General features: G+C 38.6%; 1 protein-coding gene across 4 annotated transcripts in view; it reads left to right on the forward strand.

The window, feature by feature from the left end:
- The first annotated feature begins 218 nt into the window (after window positions 1-218).
- Window positions 219-17,925, forward strand: part of LOC127622029 (diacylglycerol kinase zeta-like) — an 87,383-nt gene continuing 69,676 nt past the window's right edge. For all 4 annotated transcript variants that reach the window (XM_052095937.1, XM_052096016.1, XM_052096097.1 and 1 more), the window contains exon 1: window positions 219-351. The gene's annotated coding sequence lies outside the window, so the exon portion shown is untranslated. The remainder of the gene's footprint in view (window positions 352-17,925) is intronic.

Below are 17,925 nucleotides of genomic sequence, written 5' to 3' on the forward strand. Positions count from 1 at the left end.
ATATACATTCATAGATGTTAATGGGTCTGCATGCACAACACATGTGTTCAGGTTTTAGATTGTTAGTTCTACTGTAGATCACAAGTCCTATAAATAGTCAGTGTATACAAGCAAGGTGATTGCGTCAGAGGAAGCACGCTTCATCAGTAAAATAATTCTACTGTCTGTGATCCCTCCCTCTGTTTCTCTCTTTCTCTCTCTCCCACTCTCTTTTGACCCTCCTAGTCTCAGGGCAGACTGCCTGCTCTCCCAATCCCTCTCTCTCTCTCTCTCTCTCTCTCTTTCTCACAGCAAGTACAAGTTTTCTGGTTAGGAAAGAAGACATCTGGATGATTTTCACTCCTCTATCAGGTTGTACGTTTCTGTTCTAAGAGTGTAAGGTTGTGGTTTAGCCGATTTGGGGAGTTTTTTGTCATTAGTAGAGTGCAGTGCTGTATCCTGAAGACTCTTTGATTTGTGTTAACAGTGCATGTGTAAGAGTGAGGCACGTGAGTTGTATTAGGTGAATCTGGTGATTCTCATCTTGGACTTGCAAAACAACTGCAGCTTAGGGTAACAGTGACTGTTATAATCACATGGCTGTCTGTCTGATTCTATCATCAGCTGTTGCTGTAGGCTAACAGGATTGTTTTTCATTTCTTTGTGGTGTGTAGTTTAATGCACCCAATGCTGGAATCTATTATATATGTGTTGGAGAGAGAAAGGAGGAACTTACAAGCTGCTGTTTTTAACAGAACTCTTTCTTTTGAGCTCTAAATGTAGACCACAATACACTTTGTGTGTGAACATGTTTGTGTGTTTGTTTATAAGACACCTTGGTATATCTCTGAATGAAAATAAGGGTAGAGCGAGCAAATGATTAAGCTATTGGGTGTGTGTGTGTGTGTGTGTGTGTGTGTGTGTATTTTGTAAAAAATTTCTGTGACTATATAGTGCCGATAATTACAGAGCTGTGATGACCCTCTTTTGAGAGTGCCTTACAAGTCAAATTTGAAGGAGTGGGTGGATGACGTAAAGCGATGGCCCGAGGTTATGTTGATATCATTAACTACTTCAAGTTTGTTATGACAGCCAACAACTGCACGTTTAGCCTAAACAAATTTTTACTCAACAAACACTTAAAATGGTGGTTGTTCTCTATCTGAAACACTTGTATTGGTAGTTTTTACCTATCTTCTGGAGACAGGAACTCCAGATTATGAAAAAAAAACAACACTGGTGCGGGATCGGAATTGGTGTCGTCCAATACAGAGATTTCCGGTATCGGATTGGAAGAGACAAAGTGGTATCGGTGCATCCATAATTACTGCTGGACAGTCCAGCAGTAATTATGGGCGCACCGATACCACTTTGTCTCACCGGAAATCTCGGTATTGCCGATACCAATTCCGATCCCGTACCAGTGTTGTTTTTTTTCATAATCAGTTTAGAATATCTTTACATTATTGTGTAGAAATAATTGGGAGTACTCTTTAATATGTAAAGAAACTTCACATTATTTCAAGATAAATGTATAGCTTATTAAAAACATTTTATTATTAACTAGTCTACTGGATAATGTAGCAGCAATATTAACAGTAATTCCAGTCTTCAAGTCTTAAAAAGAAACCAGTGTTTTATTTTTGCCTTTTTTTAAATTTTTTTTAAAATTACATCTGGACTTTAAAGGATTCAGATCTCTTTTTTTGTTCAATTTAGTTGCAAGACATCTGTCCAATTTTCATTCACACAGTTATTTTTTCGAACCCAAATAACTCAACTTAAATATTGTTATAAATTGTAAACGAATACTAATGATAATAAAAACAATAAGAAATTGTTATTATTGACTTGTATAATATTACTATTATTATTATTGACTTGTAACTTTAAATACAACAGTTATATATATTTAAATCATTCACTGCTTTTATTTTGACATTCTGAACCAGGATGTCCTGTATGTGTCTGTTTTGTAGTTAAATTCGCTTCTTACAGTTTTTTCAATCGCTAACAAGCGCTTACCCATACTTCAGATACTTTTTCTAAACTCTTAACACAGACTCACACCTACAAAACACAATTGGCCAAATGGATCATTTTCTTCTCAAAAACACATTTTGTTAAATATATACTAACTCTTCATTTCAAAATAGAACACATCTTTCTCTGCACACACTAACTTTACCAAAACACTGGAAATCTGACTCAAAATGAAATTATTCTGTCAAAGAATAACACTTGTTTTCACTTCACAAGGTACATGCAGTCAATCAAAATACACCAGGTTTCAAAATACTGGCTATTTTTGACATTACAAAAACTGCATAGACTTTTATGTTTCAGTTTTACAGGTATTTGCATGCAAAACATGCAATCCACCATTTTTAAACAAAATTTCTTGGTTGGGAACTGTATGTCCACATGTACAGTAATGTTCACATTCAAAAGCATTCCAGTAAAAAGCAAATTCGTTTTTTTTCCCTTTACTGTTTACTACAGGAGGTACAGTAGAAACACGGTATGATAGAACAGAAAATGTTTTACAGTATTGCTTACAGTGAACAAAATATCCATGAAACACACAAGAGCATTCTGAACAAAAAAACAACAGCATAAAGCCCAGATAAAAAGGGGGGAACTAAAAAAAGCACAAAATTACTGCATATCTCACTGCTCCTGCACCTCTCACTGCATCTCTCACTGCTCCTGCACCTCTCACTGCATCTCTCACTGCATCTCTCACTGCTCCTGCACCTCTTACTGCATCTCTCACTGCATCTCTCACTGCTCCTGCACCTCTCACTGCATCTCTCACTGCTCCTGCTTCTCTCACGGCATCTCTCACTGCATCTCTCAATGCTCCTGCACCTCTCACTGCATCTCTCACTGCTCCTCTCTTTGCTCCTGCACCTGTCACTGCATATCTCACTGCTCCTGCACCTCTTACTGCATCTCTCACTGCATCTCTCACTGCATCTCTCACTGCTCCTGCACCTCTCATTGCATCTCTCACTGCTCCTGCATCTCTCACGGCATCTCTCACTGCATCTCTCAATGCTCCTGCACCTCTCACTGCATCTCTCACTGCTCCTCTCTTTGCTCCTGCACCTGTCACTGCATATCTCACTGCTCCTGCACCTCTCACTGCATCTCTCACTGCATCTCTCACTGCTCCTGCACCTCTCACTGCATCTCTCACTGCATCTCTCACTGGGCCTGCTCTTCTCCCTGGGCCCCTTGCTCTTACTCTTCCTCGTCCAGACATTACAGTGTTTGTCTTTTTCTGTTTCCAAAAACATCACTCCTCAAAGTTCTCCTTTTACTGTATAAGTGTCAATGTAATAGAAAAAAATAACCCCTGCCACTGAGTCTAAGCCAGACTGGAATCAGCTGTGGTTGGCCCAATTTACCCAACATAAATCAGCTGTGTGTGCGTCAATTATTCAATTGTTTGTTTATTATCAGCTGAGATATTTTGTTTTTGAACTGATATCATTGCAGAAGCAGAGTTTTTTATACTGTATCTAAGGTTTGGAATATTGTTTTTGCTATTGTGGGATGGTGTGTGTTAACATTTGTAAATACTACAAAAACAATCCATAATTTTGTTGGGAGGTATAGCTTGTCTGTTAAGAAAATGTAAGCATTGTGGAAATGTGTTCACTGACTGCATATTGTGTGAAAACGACATGAAATGTGTGAATGGTATGGCCACAAAAGACCGATGCTGTGCTAATTGTGTTTAGAGTTTTGAAAATGTGACAACTGGTTGGACAAACGCTTGTTAGCGACTGAAAAAAACTGTAATTCAAATTCTGGTAAAATGCACCTCCGGTGCCATTCTAAATGCATATTATAAGAACTATTGAGCATCTACATCATCATATTTGCACCGCCTCTACTGCGTGACATCATCTTAAATGCGACAAAAAACAATAAACAAATAACACAAACACTAGTTGTTAGCTACTAGCTCATTGTGCTGCATAAAGCAGTTGTTGCATGGTGATTTTACACAAGTGTAACAGTTAAATTGGCCGGGTTGTTTTAGAAGCAAGCTTTCCAGTAGCTGTCAACTAAATAAAGTGATGCTTTCAAGCAGAGTATAGAGTTAACATAACAAATTGTACCATCCTCCATCGTGGCTGAGTCCAGGGCACTCTCCATTCCATTGCTTGCCGGTCTAGATTGTGGCCATTTGGTCGAACCACTTCCGGTTTCCTTGATGGTTCTGTAGTCACTTTTAAGTTTAAATTTTTTTTATTTTTACTTTTCCCTACACTTTTGGTAGGTCTGGTGTTAGCCATGTGCGGCCAACAGCTGAGACACTTCCTGAAAGACATTTTCGTTTCGTTTGTCACTAATGAGAGGAATGTCCGCACCTCGTTTATTGACCACGATGTGGTTTTGCGCACAGCCATTTCTTTTTACAATTCGAAAGTCACGTGAACAAATGGTACTGCTATCGCTGTTGCTAAGTTTAAAACTATCCCGTGTTGAAAATCCAGTGACACTGGTAGTGACGATTAGAGGTCGATTGATATATCGGTTTTGCTGATTAATTGGCACCGTTAACGATTTCTGGAACTATCAGTTATCTGCAAAAATCCACACAATAATTTTCCACCATTGTGTCCTGTGCTGGAGTGGCTGGGATGGGTGCGCTGTCGTTACGGTATGAGTTCGGCCTCTAGAGGCGAAATAAAAACTTTCACTGATGCCTCTTGTTGGTTGTTTTGACGCGTGAATGCATGTTGAATGCAGCGGAATGCTGGATGGAGCTGAACAATGCAGATTTAAAACAACAACAACTAAAAGGTATGTATACAGTACATGTTGTCATATCATTATAAAGTAATTAATATCTTGAATATTTGCTGCATTAATAGAGAACAGCAGTATGTTTGCAGACAAGGCTGAGAAGATGCTAACATTAAAGCTAACCTCAAGCGGTTAGAACAATGTGACAAAAAACACACAAGTCCTAACCAAAGGTTTAAATAAAATGATTACTTACCATCTATTTGCATTTGTTTATATGCTGTCACATTTATGCTTTAGCCAGCTAAGTTGTATATTTAAAGGTAGTGAGAGATTTGAGAAAAATATCTTCATGAAGTCAAGAGAAACGTATACACAAATCAGAAACGCATCTGATTTTAATAAAATAATTTATCCTCACATACTTTTGTCATTTAGATTAGATTATCATCAAGTGATCGGTGTGTGTGTGATGAGTTTCTTTGAGAATGTAAACAAGCGTAACAGCACAAAATACAAACAAAAATATCACTGAATCTTATAGAAGCGTTAAAAAAGCATAAGACATTGCAATTCACTATTTTGCCCTAGTTTCACATTAAATACCCCATCACCAGAAGTGAAGTGATCAGCCACTTGAAGACGTGCAATAGCTCTGTGAATCACAAAAGGTTGTGTTTAATAAGTAAATATATAGTACGTGCAGCTCCATCGCGTCAGTAAATGCCGCTGATCTGTTTACACACACACACACACACACCCACACCCGCGGCTGTTTTTAGCCTTCACGCGTTGCGCAATATTTGAGCGCTACTCATGAACAACATCTCAGATGTAGATGCTCAATAGTTCGGTTCACTTACAATATGCATTTAGAACGACACCGGAGTTGCATTTGACCAGACTTTGAATAAGAAGCGAATGAAACTACTGTGAACTTGCCTACAAACAGACACATACATTCCTGGAGAGTTTGGATGGAATGTCAAAATAAAAGTGTGAGGGTTTAAAAAGTGCACGATTTAAATATATTACTGTTGTATTTAAAAATTAAAAGTCAATTATAATAATATTAATTGAACTATAAATAATAAAGAAACTATTTATTATTATTATTATTGTTATCATTAGTATTTGTTTACAATTTATAATAATATTTAAATTGAATTGGTTCTAAAAAATAACTGCGTGAAAGAAAATTGGACTGATGTCTTACAACTAAATTGAACAAAAAAAGAGATCTGAATCCTTTAACATTTTTAGAAAAAATCTCAAATAAAACACTGTTAATTTTGCTGATGCATTATCCAGTGGACTAGTTAATAATAAAGTGTTTTTAATAAGCTATACATTTATATTTAAACAATGTAAAGTTAGAGGTTTGTGTTTCTTTACATATTAAAGAGTACTCCCAATTATTTCCACACAATAAGGTAAAGATATTCTAAACTGATTATAAAAATACAACACTGGTATCGGATCGGTTATAAAAACTATCGGCAGATTAATTGGTTATCGGCTTGTCTTCCCAACTGGTTATCGGTATCGGCAAAATCCTATATTGGTCGACCTCTAGTGACGATTCTCTCTGACCAATCAGTTATCTGAAGAGTTTTGATGTCACATTTAGGCTCTGCTTGCTTTGAACCTCGACCGAGGTGGTACTAAAAAAAAGTACCAGGTACAGTGGAAATCCCCCAAAAAGCGAGTCAAGTCGAGTTGTACCGTGCAGTGGAAAAGCCCCATAAATCTTCTAGCAGAAGGATGTAATTTAGTGATTTTAGTTTAACATTTTAATAAACAATTGTGACCTTTATATTTCTGTGATGAGGTAATTTTGTTATAAAATCAGTAAGGCTCTTAAAGCTGTCCCATATTGTGAATATAACCATGGCTGAAGGAGTCTTAACAATCTGTGACTATTCACAACATAGAACAGCCTATAGGCTTAAAGGTGCTGTAAGCAATATTTATTCATGGAAAATTATGCAAAATATTATATTAATGAAATAAGTGTACGGAGATATCTCACCAAACAGCCAACAAAAATGTGTCCACAAATCGTTTTCACCTGTCAATGATTTTGCTTGTTCTCATAGCGTTGTATTTGAAGCAGATCATTGAGGCTGTATGATACATAATGTTTGTCTGTTGAGGGCATTATTGTGCCACTGTTGAATTTGTCAGCCACAGGAACAATGCTGCACTTTTGCTTGGTTTTGGTAATTTTTTTGGAGGGCGGGGTTTAGTATAGAGGGGGCGTTGTTAATTCAACAGCTCAGTCACATGAAAGCTTCAGAACGCTGAAATCGCTTACAGCACCTTTAGTAACTTATTACTTAATGTGGCAAGTTGCAATGTTGCTGGACTAATGTAAACAGCATACAGTCAGGCTAATGAACTACATTACAGAAGGGAAGAGTTGTTTAATTCAGTTTTTATTAATAAATGTATCTTATTACTAGGGCTGTGTTTTGATGACATTTTTGTGTGATTAATCACAATTAAATTATGGTACATGAAACATTATAACAAACATTAAAAAAGTTATTATAAATATATTTACTTTGTCTCAAAGAACTTTTCAATCATTTATTTGAATAATTTAAATATGTACAGACATTTATCTATTTTATTTAAAAAACTATTTGCAGGTGGAGTTAATTAGACACATTTGTACAGGTATTAATATTTGATACAAGTGTATATATATATATATATATATATATATATATACAGTACATGCCATAAAATCAGTGGACATGTTGTAATTACAATTTGGGCAAAATCATCTGGTGTTTTCAGTAGAATGTTTTTAATAATAGGATCAAATGGGCAGATAAAATTCATATAAAACTTTATTGGCAAGAGAAACTAAAGTGTACATTGCCAATGCATTATTAGACACTATACATACAGATATAAAACCTACTGAATACTGAAGTTTAATTTGCTGAAGTCTAAAATCTCTAAACTATTATTTTCTCTGGCCTACATTTAGTCTCTAGAAGTATACCTGGCAGTAGCTTGCTGAATGGCCAGGGCTGTGTTTCCCAAAAGCATCATAAGCCTAATTAGATTGAAGAAACCATTGGCTTCAGTGGTCTCTACGATCAACTTAAGCTTGCAATACTTTTGGGAAATGCAGCCCAGGTCCATCCCCGTCTATATGGCGCACACTCTGGGTCTCACTCGGATGGTTTGGCTTTTGAAACGGGTTCAGATGAAAGTCAGTGAGTCACTCGCCCGCTTGCGGATGAAGAATCTTCATTCTCCGTACAGTAAATTTGCTCCCTTGTTTATAATTTCCATGACATGTGTCGTGTATAATGAATAAGCATGCACTACTTCACACAATCTTTTTACTGTGTTGGGATGTGCAGTTGAGTTGAGCGAGTACCTCCCTGAAAATTGAAATATGCCAATGTTAGCATGAAAGTGGGGAAAAACATTGAGTAAGTTTCATCCATTGTACAAAAGTGCCTGGGTTTATTCCTGGCAGGCAGCAGATGTCCTTTCCCCGCCCCAACCCTAATCGGAGCTTGTAAAGCTGCTTTGCCTACCAGGAACAACTCCTTTCTCCTATTGCGTGACTTTTCAGGAAGTAAAAAATAAACAGATACTGCATTAATTAGTTTAGTTTTTTTACACATTATACAAACAATATTTATCACCGAAACATGTTAAATTTCCCAGCCCTACTTATTACTGATTAATGCTGTTGTAACTGTTTTATAAAAATAAACACTCAAGGATACCTTACAATAAATTTTAGGCACTCCTAATAGGTACAACTGTGAGTGCACACAGTTGGCCATTCACTGGTGGAAAGTTCTCCTAATGAGGTCTAGGAAATGAGAGCAGACTAAATGAATGCTCCACAGAGTGACAGCATGGGGAAGTAATAAGAGAAGCAAGCACAGACCAAAGGAATGAGACATGATGTGACAGCAACACTTTGCTGTTGCATGCTGTGTGTACAAAAACAAAGGACACAAAAGTTATTGAGGTACATGACTGATCATACATTATTTAAAATATATAATTACATTATTAAAGAAACATATCACTTAGTCTACTTATTTTCTGTGTGTGTGTGTTTAACAATGCATTTATTCAAATTAGCGAAGTAAAATCAAATTAAAATCTGAGGAAAATCAGAAACGCAAGCAATTAATTATACAGTAAGTAGCCTCAATTTTAGCAGTGTGCTGCAGTACAAAATTTCAGCTCCTTTATTCAGTAATATTGTCTGTCCTGTTTTTATGAATCTGATCTATTTACTTTCTTGTTTTTCTGAGCACAGTGTTAATTATTTTTGTACTTTATTGATGTCTCTGCTAATATCATCCTCATTGTATCCTCATGTTTGAAAAAGAGATTAAATTGCTGTTGAATTGCTGGGTGATTGCTTTTGTGCTACCGCATATGTTTATCGAATTTGAGTAATGACTGAAATTTCAATTAAGTCTACTAATCCAATACAATGCTAATACAGTATTTTATTTTTTTTTTAAAATATCTATACAAGTCATATTAACCATCACCCTGATAATAAGTACAGATAATTGACTGTGTCTCTTTGTGGTTTAATTCAGGGGCCTTTCACACTGGCAGTTTATACTGAATAAAATTATGGTTTGTGTGACGAGGCAGGCAGAGATTGAGGATCTAAGAGAAGCTTTATTAAAATAAACAAGAAAACACAGAGTAAAGAAAAACACAGGGATCCTAGCAGAGAGCATAACAAAACATGCAAGAACTGACAAATAACCTGGGGGAAACAAGGGCTTAAATACACAAGGGAACGAGGAACACCTGGGGAAACAATCAAGGAATGAGAAATAATCAGGGAGAACCAATCATAAAATGAAACTACAAATAACTACAAAAACCTAACAGGAAACAGGAACTAAACAAGAACTTCAACATAAAAGCACAAAAACTGAAGACAACAGGGAATATGTAACAGAGCCCCCCCTTTAAGGAGCGGATTCCAGACGTTCCAAAAAAACAAATAGCCTATGGAGTGAAGTGGAAAACAAGAGGCTCGGGTGGGCACAAGGAGCAAACAGGCAGTCCTAGAGGGCACAAGGGGCAAGGAGAGCAGAGGAACATTGCAAGGTCAGGGAGCAGATCAGGTGGAACACCAGGGTCAGGAGGCCTGGGAGGTGGCCACAGGACAGGGACCGGGTCAGGAGGCCTGGGAGGTGGAGCCGCTATAGGAATAGTCTCTGGGGGCGGAGCCGTAGAAGGCGGAGCTAAGGAGGACTCCGGGGGCGGAGCCGAGGAAGGCGGAGCCGTGGAAGGCTCAGGAGGCTGGGCCGTGGAAGGCTCAGGAGACGGAGCCGTGGAAGGCGGAGATTGGGGAACAGAAGCCTTTCTTCTCCTCCTCCTCCGGACTAACGAGGCTGGCAACGCTGGCTCTGGGACGGACGAGGCTGGCAATGCTGGCTCTGGGACGGACGAGGCTAGCAACGCTGGCTCTGGGACGGACGAGACTTCCGGCGTTGGCCGTGGCCGTCGTGGGCTCATTGGCCGTGGCAGGCGTGGAGGGATGAGGCATGGAAGGCTGGGGAGCGGCAACTGTGGGAGGAGATTTAAAGCACTCTTCCTCTACGCCCACAGTGAAAGGCGAGCCTTTCAGAGTTCCACGAACTCTGCGAGCGTCCAGTGAGGATCCGCTGGAGGCAATAGATCCTTAAGTGCACTACTGCAACCCGCCCTGGAGAAAACCACCAAAGAGTAGTTTGGGTAGTGCACTAAATTCGCCAGCTCTAGAAACTCACGGACATGATCCTCAACTGGACGGTCCCCTTGCTCGAGGAGGAGAATTCTGACGGCTGCTAGATCCATCTTGGGTCAGTTCTTCTGTGATGAGGCAGGCAAAGAATGAGGATCTAAGTGCAGCTTTATTAAAATAAACAAGAAAACACAGAGTAAAGAAAAACACAGGGAACCTAGCACAGAGCATAACAAAACATGCAAGAACTGACAAATAAACTGGGGGAAACAAGGGCTTAAATACACAAGGGAACAAACAAGGGAACGAGGAACACCTGGGGAAACAATCAGGGAATTAGAAATAATCAGGGAGAACCAATCATAAAATGAAACTACAAAGAACTACAAAAACCTAACAGGAAACAGGAACTAAACAAGAACTTCAACATAAAAGCACAAAAACAAAAGACAACAGGGAATATGTGACAGTTGCATGAAAAATTTGTAATATTTAAGCTGTTTTTCAGATCAGGGAGTGGACCATTGTACTGAACCAGAGATTATGCTCTGGTTATTATGCATTCTGAAAGCTTTTCTTCTGAATTAAAGGAATGTTCCAGGTTCAATACAAGTTAAGCTCAATCAACAGCAATTGTGGCATAATATTGATTACCACAAAGAATTTTCAAACTCATCCCACCTTTTCATTAAAAAAATTACAAATCTAGGTTACAGTGAGGCACTTTTTAAAGTTAAAATACTAACTTTTTTTTAAAGTATAGCCATTTATATATAATTCATATATTGAATTAAAAACTGCCCATCAAACCACCCCAGTTCCCTGTGGAGACCACCTCTCACCATCCCAATTCAATGAGGTTGCCAGGTTGCAAAAGGAGATTTCTGTCATGTTTTTGCCTCTACCCGGTCATGCAAACCTCATAGAACACCACATTGAGATGAGTCTGTGGGTGGTGGTACGTTCCCACCCCTATTGGTTACCGGAACACAAGAAAAAAGTGGTCCGGACAGAACTCACGGTCATGCTCGAAAAGGTCTATGAAGGCTTTTGGGTTGTCCTGGGTTCCCATTTTTGCCAGCATGATCTGAGGAACCACAGGCACAGTCGCTGCTGGAGTACCCCCCTTTGGCAGCAAGGTCCAGATCACCTGTGGGTTCTCCACCTGGGCTTGCATCAGGGCCTGGAACCGTTGTTCCTATTCCGACCGCAGCTCCAGGAAGGCCTGATGTTCCATCTGGTGGATGCCAGCGAAGGTATTGACGATCTCAGCCAGCGGCGAGGACTCCATGATGGCGATCTTTCTCATTTCCTGGGTTTCGGCACCACTGTAGCAAATCCCTTAATTTCAGGGAATGAGGTAGCGGGATCCGGCGTACTCTGTTCCACAGAATAAATATTTATTTACTTTGCTTTTCAGCAAACACTCTAAACATTCCACACACATGGGCGGTTGAAGGAGGACTCTCTCTTTCTCTCTCTCACTCTCTCTCTCTCTCTTTCATCTGCCGCCATCTCCTCCCCTTTTATCTCCGCCAAAGCTCACGGGAAATAGAAACAGGTTTTAGCACAGGTGTAAATCCTTTACCACTCTTTCATCGGACCTCACTCTCCACAGATCGGCACTCGACCACACCCCTGCCTCCACAATCACTTTCTAACCTTTTCTATGTAAAGTTACAGCCAATTTTAAAACTTTGTTGCCATGAAAATATAAACAAGCCCTTAAACCCTAAAATGACTGTAGAAATTGCAAATTAAACTACTTTACAGCTCAAATAATGTGTTTTAACAACACAATTTTATAAAAGCACTTGCATTAATTCTAAGCGTCACATTTCTGCCTTTTTAAACCCTCCAAAAATTGGCCCAATTCACTTCTGTTTTAAGTACCTCTCTGTAACCTCCATTTTTGCTTTTTTTTTTTTAAGAAAAGGATGGACAATCAAATCAATATTATACCACAAATGCTCTCAATTGAGCTTAACTAGTATTGAACCCGGAATATTCCTTTAATAAATATTTGTGCTACAAACTAATACTGTAACCTAAGTTGCATCTTCAGACAAATGTCATACCAGAAACTAGCTTCAAAGATTTATATTTACCCTTACATTTCATCCATTATCAAAACCATACTTGTACCCATGGAAAATGTGTTTGCAGAAATGCCATATTCCCATAAACCAGGCTGGAGGCGAAGGATTAGAACATGTGTGCTATAGAAATTAAACAATAATTTCTCACCTTTTAAGACGTGCCAGAAAGAGAATGTAAAGTGTTGTGATGCTAAGTTCATCTTTGCTCAGATTCAGTTGTAACCTACTAGTCTATACAAGCGCCCCTACATTTTTTGCAACTGCTGAGGTAATAGGAAAGAGGCCATGTCTGACTCATCCACTCAGAAACACAGTGAATTAGGGTTTTCAATGAATCCCATTGCACTGAAATTCACAAAGGGATTTTAGTAAAGGGAAATATTAGCACTTAAGAATGTGCATGGGGCTATTGTTATGGTACACACTTCACAGAAATAAAGAGACAAAGGCAAGGTCAGACCTTCTCTTGTTTTAATGGCCTGCAACAACTAGGCAGATGACAGTCAAATCACTAGAGACCAACTGCTGTGGATGTTTGAATCCACTGACAGCTAAGACCTACAGCTAAGACCTAAACTAGGTGTTGATCTCATTAGATGTCTGCTTACTGACATCTCATCTGACTGTGTGTGTGTGTGTGTGTGTGTGTGTGTGTGTGTGTGTGTGTGTGTGTGTGTGTGTGTATCCATCAATCATCTTCAGTTTCTAACTTGAGTACTTCAACGTCTCAACCAAGACCTCCTCTCCTTGATATATAGCACTTGTTTCTCTGAACTACCGTAGCACAGGTAGTCTCACAGGTGTCTCATTATGTAATGTATTTCTGTGTGTGTGCTGAGAGGTATGTCCTTCACTTTACTAATAATGCAACACTAGCACAGCCATTAGCATAGTTGATTTGTTCCAATGTATTTTTGTGTATTTAAGACACAGAGGATTGTCATATCCAGAAACTGCCTGTGTGCCCTCATGTAAATATTTTCTCAAGCAGATACGACTCTCTCTCTCTCTCTCTCTCTCTCTCTCTCTCTCTCTCTCTCTTGCCCTTTCTCTCACATTTCTCCTGTTGTTCTCTCTCTATCTCTTACCCTCTCCCTCTATCTCTCTCTGTGTAGCTATAGATATAGATATTGTTGCACCGATGCATCGGCCAAAGATATTTACTGTGCATCTGGAAAGTATTCACAGCGCTTCACTTTTTCCACATTTTGTTATGTTACAGCCTTATTCCAAAATTTAATAAATAAATTAATTTCCTCAAAATTCTACAAACAATATCCCATAATGACAATGTGAAAGAAGTTTGTTTGAAATCTTTGCAAATGTATTAAAAATAAAAAACAAAAAAAATCACAAGACATAAGAATTCACTGCCTTTGCCATAATACTCAAAATTGAGCTCAGGTGCATCCTGTTTCCACTGATCATCCTTGAGATGTCAGAGCACAAACCAAGCCAAGTCCAAAGATTTGTTTGATTTTGTCTTGAGGAGACCTCAGATACAGGATTGTTTTGAGGCACAGATCTGGGGAAGGGTACAGAAACATTTCTGCAGCATTGAAGGTCCCAATGAGCACAGTGGCCTCCATTATCTGTAAATGGAAGAAGTTTGGAACCACCAGGACTCTTCTTAGAGCTAGCCAACCTAAGCGATCGGGGAGAAGGGCCTTAGTCAGGGAGGTGACCAAGAACCCGATGGTCACTCTGACAGAGCTCCAGCGTTTCTCTGTGGAGAGAGGAGAACCTTCCAGAAGAACAACCATCTCTGCAGCACTCCACCAATCAGGCCTGTATGGTAGTGTGGCCAGACGGAAGCCACTCCTCAGTAAAAGGCACATGACAGCCTGCCTAGAGTTTGCCAAAATGCACCTGAAGGTCTCTCAGACCATGAGAAACAAAAGATTGAACTCATTGGCCTGAATGGCAAGCATCATGTCTGGAGGAAACCAGGCACCGCTCATCACCTGGCCAATACCATCACTACAGTGAAGCATGGTGGTGGCAGCATCATGCTGTGGGGATGTTTTTCAGCGGCAGGAACTGGGAAACTAGTCAGGATCGAGGGAAAGATGAATGCAGCAATGTACAGAGACATCCTTGATGAAAACCTGCTCCAGAGCACTCTGGACCTCAGACTGGGGTGAAGGTTCATCTTCCAACAGGACAACGACCCTAAGCACACAGCCAAGATAACAAAGGATTGGCTACAGGACAACTCTGTGAATGTCCTTGAGTGGCCCAGCCAGAGCCCAGAAAATGCATATCATTGATTTAATCATAATATGTTAAAGGTGTCATGAAAGGCAATTTTTTAAATTATTTTATTATCTTTCATGAGTTCCACTGATAATATCAGTAAAGTTTTTGCACCAAAACTGTCATAGTTTAATAATAAATGATAATTTTCCACCCTGTTTCTGGCCCTCTGTCTGAATCACTCTGTTTTGGCCACAGTATCTCCTTGAAACTTCAATGTAAACGGCCACTGTTCTGATTGGCTAACATCGTGCAGTCCCTCAAATTCAGCCACATTTGAAACTCAATAAGAAGAGAATAAACAAGCTCTCCACAACAGTATAAAACTAAATTTCAGGGTTTACTTACAACGCACACCCAATACATTGCATCAGAATATTTTAAACTGTTCACTCAAGCACATCAGCACCATAAATTAAAATCAAACAGTCATGACATGAAATATTCATGAACGAAAATGGTTACTCACGATTTTGCTGTCAGGTCCATATGTTTTTAACTGCTCCATTCTTCAATAAAAGTTCATTTGCAAAGCTTGAATCATATTATGACTGATTCACAAGCAGTCCATGCTGCTGATATGAGCTTCACATACACAGTCCATAGCACAGGGAAACACGACGCACACACGTAGTTGCACTGAGACATAGATCATGAGAAATGCATCCAAATGGTCAAAGACGTCCAGCTAGTGCTTGTTTATATACACCAACAATTATAAATAGCACAGATGGTTCATCCTCTGTCATATGAATTGTAACTTGACACCGCATATTTTAAAAGTGCCGTGATAAACATGACAATGGTCAAAGACGTCAGTGTTATGAATGTTATATGCAACAAAACAAAAAAAAAAACTGAATATATCAGATGGGTTTTGTTTGGTATTCAGGAATAGCTGGTCAAACTAGGCCTGTCTGATTACAATACGAACCGAGTTCCAGTGGGCAAAGCCAAGGGTGCGATGACACAAGTTGTGGGAAGTGGACGTCATGAACGCACAGTTTTTCAAAATGAGACGTTAATGAGACACCAAACTAAATTGAAAATAAACCTTATTTTCAAACAGCTTTCTGAACATCTGCTAATGGCCGAACTAACAGATAGTCCCACCATAAACTCACGCCACCAGTTAAGTCAATGTTGATGTGTCGGGCTGGCTGGGTTGCTTGAGCAAACAGAGCAATATTGAAAGTGCCAAATAGTGACAGTTTTAATAATTTTCAGGATCAACAAATTAATTTTTTATTTTTATTTTTATTTGTCTCTGCATTTTATGCGTGGATAGGAGAACATATTTTAGCCCGCTATTGCACACATAATGAAATCATTTTTCTTGCATAAAATTAACCTCATTACTAAAATCAAAAACAAAATTAGAAAAATTGTTTAATATGATAATTTTAGGTATGTTATTTGCAGGCAATATTATACAAAAATCTAAATAAATAAGTGAAAGGCAGGTTTTTATTGAAATTGTAAATATTTAAAGTTAAAATGAGCGACAAAATTTTGTAGATGTCAGAATAATAAAACTTTTAAACACAACAGTTAACAGTGCTTTTAAACTATTTTATTTACACTTATGATTGGCATAATATTCAGAACTTTACACTTAAACTGCAATAAGTTACAATTTTACGGAAGTGTCTCCTAACTTTTATTCTCTATGTTGTCTGCATGTGTGACAACAGCACAGGTGAGTAATATCCTTTCAACTGTTGCACAATGTTGCATCTAGGCAACAAACACATTTAATCAATTCCTCATACTGTAACATAAATAATAAATATGACTCTAAATGTTTTAAAATAAAATTTACTCACTAACAAATGAGGATTATATTTTTATTTAGTGAAGAATCAATGAGACTTTAGGCTAGTTTTCCAGAGCAAAAATGTGCATCCACAACACTTTATTAAAAATGTATTAAAATGACCACCAGGATGTATATTGACCATGAAAAAGCATTTTGTTGTTTAACTGAAAGTCATTCCTTCATTATATACCATTTTATGTTATTAATTTATAGCGATGTTATATGCATTATGTGTTTGCATATAGTGAAGAAAAGGCAACATAAAAAATGACACGCATCAATTTTAAATTGCACAGTGTGTCAACAGTAAATTACTATTGCTGTTTTATGTTACTATAATCTAATAGATACACAATTGTATGACCAATCAACAAATCCCAGTGTTCTACAGTATATTTTAGTATTCAGTATAACACAAGCAAAATGTTTATTCATCGTTTTTCACGCTCTTATGCGGAAGGTGGAATCACAAAGTCACAGTTTGAAACTGCATCTCTACAAAACACACACATACACATTTATTTCTGTTCACATTGTCATTGCAGTGTGTGAGATGAAGATAAAACACCCCGGCTAATACTCAGAACCCTTCCAACCCCCCCTCTCTCTCTTTCTCTTTCTCTCTCTCTCTCTCTCTCTCTCTCTCTCTCTCTCTCTGTGTGTGTGCTACCTGTGTAAACTAAAGAGACTAGGCAGAACAGAATCAATAAAGAAAATTCCTGAAGCTGTTATACTTTACAGACACAAAGTGTTATGTGTGCATGTATGTGTGTTTATGTGAGGTGGAGTCCACTGGCCACAGACAGTGTAAGAGCTTCCTCTTTCCCATGGTCTGGGGCACAGCCCAAGAGGGACAGCGTTGTCATGATCACGCACAATCTAACACACATCACACAAACTCCCAAATGGTGAGCAGAGAAGTTTTCAGATTTCAGAAGGACACACATGCATGCACAGTGGACCACAACTTACAATAGGTAGCAAAGTTGACTTTTGGAATCAGTTTGAATAATGTGTGTCTGTGTTTGCATGCATGTGTGTTTGAATTTCCTGTCACACTTGCTCTGCACAGGCTTTGGTGGTTAGTTTTGTCAATAAAAACAGTTGAGTTTAGAACATTGTAATGGAGTGTTGAGTGATTTGAAAGAGTGTGTTTGTTAGGGATGACAAAAATACCAGTACTTCGGTACCAAGTTAATGCTAAAAAAGATGTCACGATACCAGTGGTTCTGCAGTACCAGTAGTACAGAGCACCGACTCTTTTT

The sequence above is a fragment of the Xyrauchen texanus genome, chromosome 1, assembly GCF_025860055.1.
Source record: "Xyrauchen texanus isolate HMW12.3.18 chromosome 1, RBS_HiC_50CHRs, whole genome shotgun sequence".
In the NCBI taxonomy this organism is placed as follows: Eukaryota; Metazoa; Chordata; class Actinopteri; order Cypriniformes; family Catostomidae; genus Xyrauchen; species Xyrauchen texanus.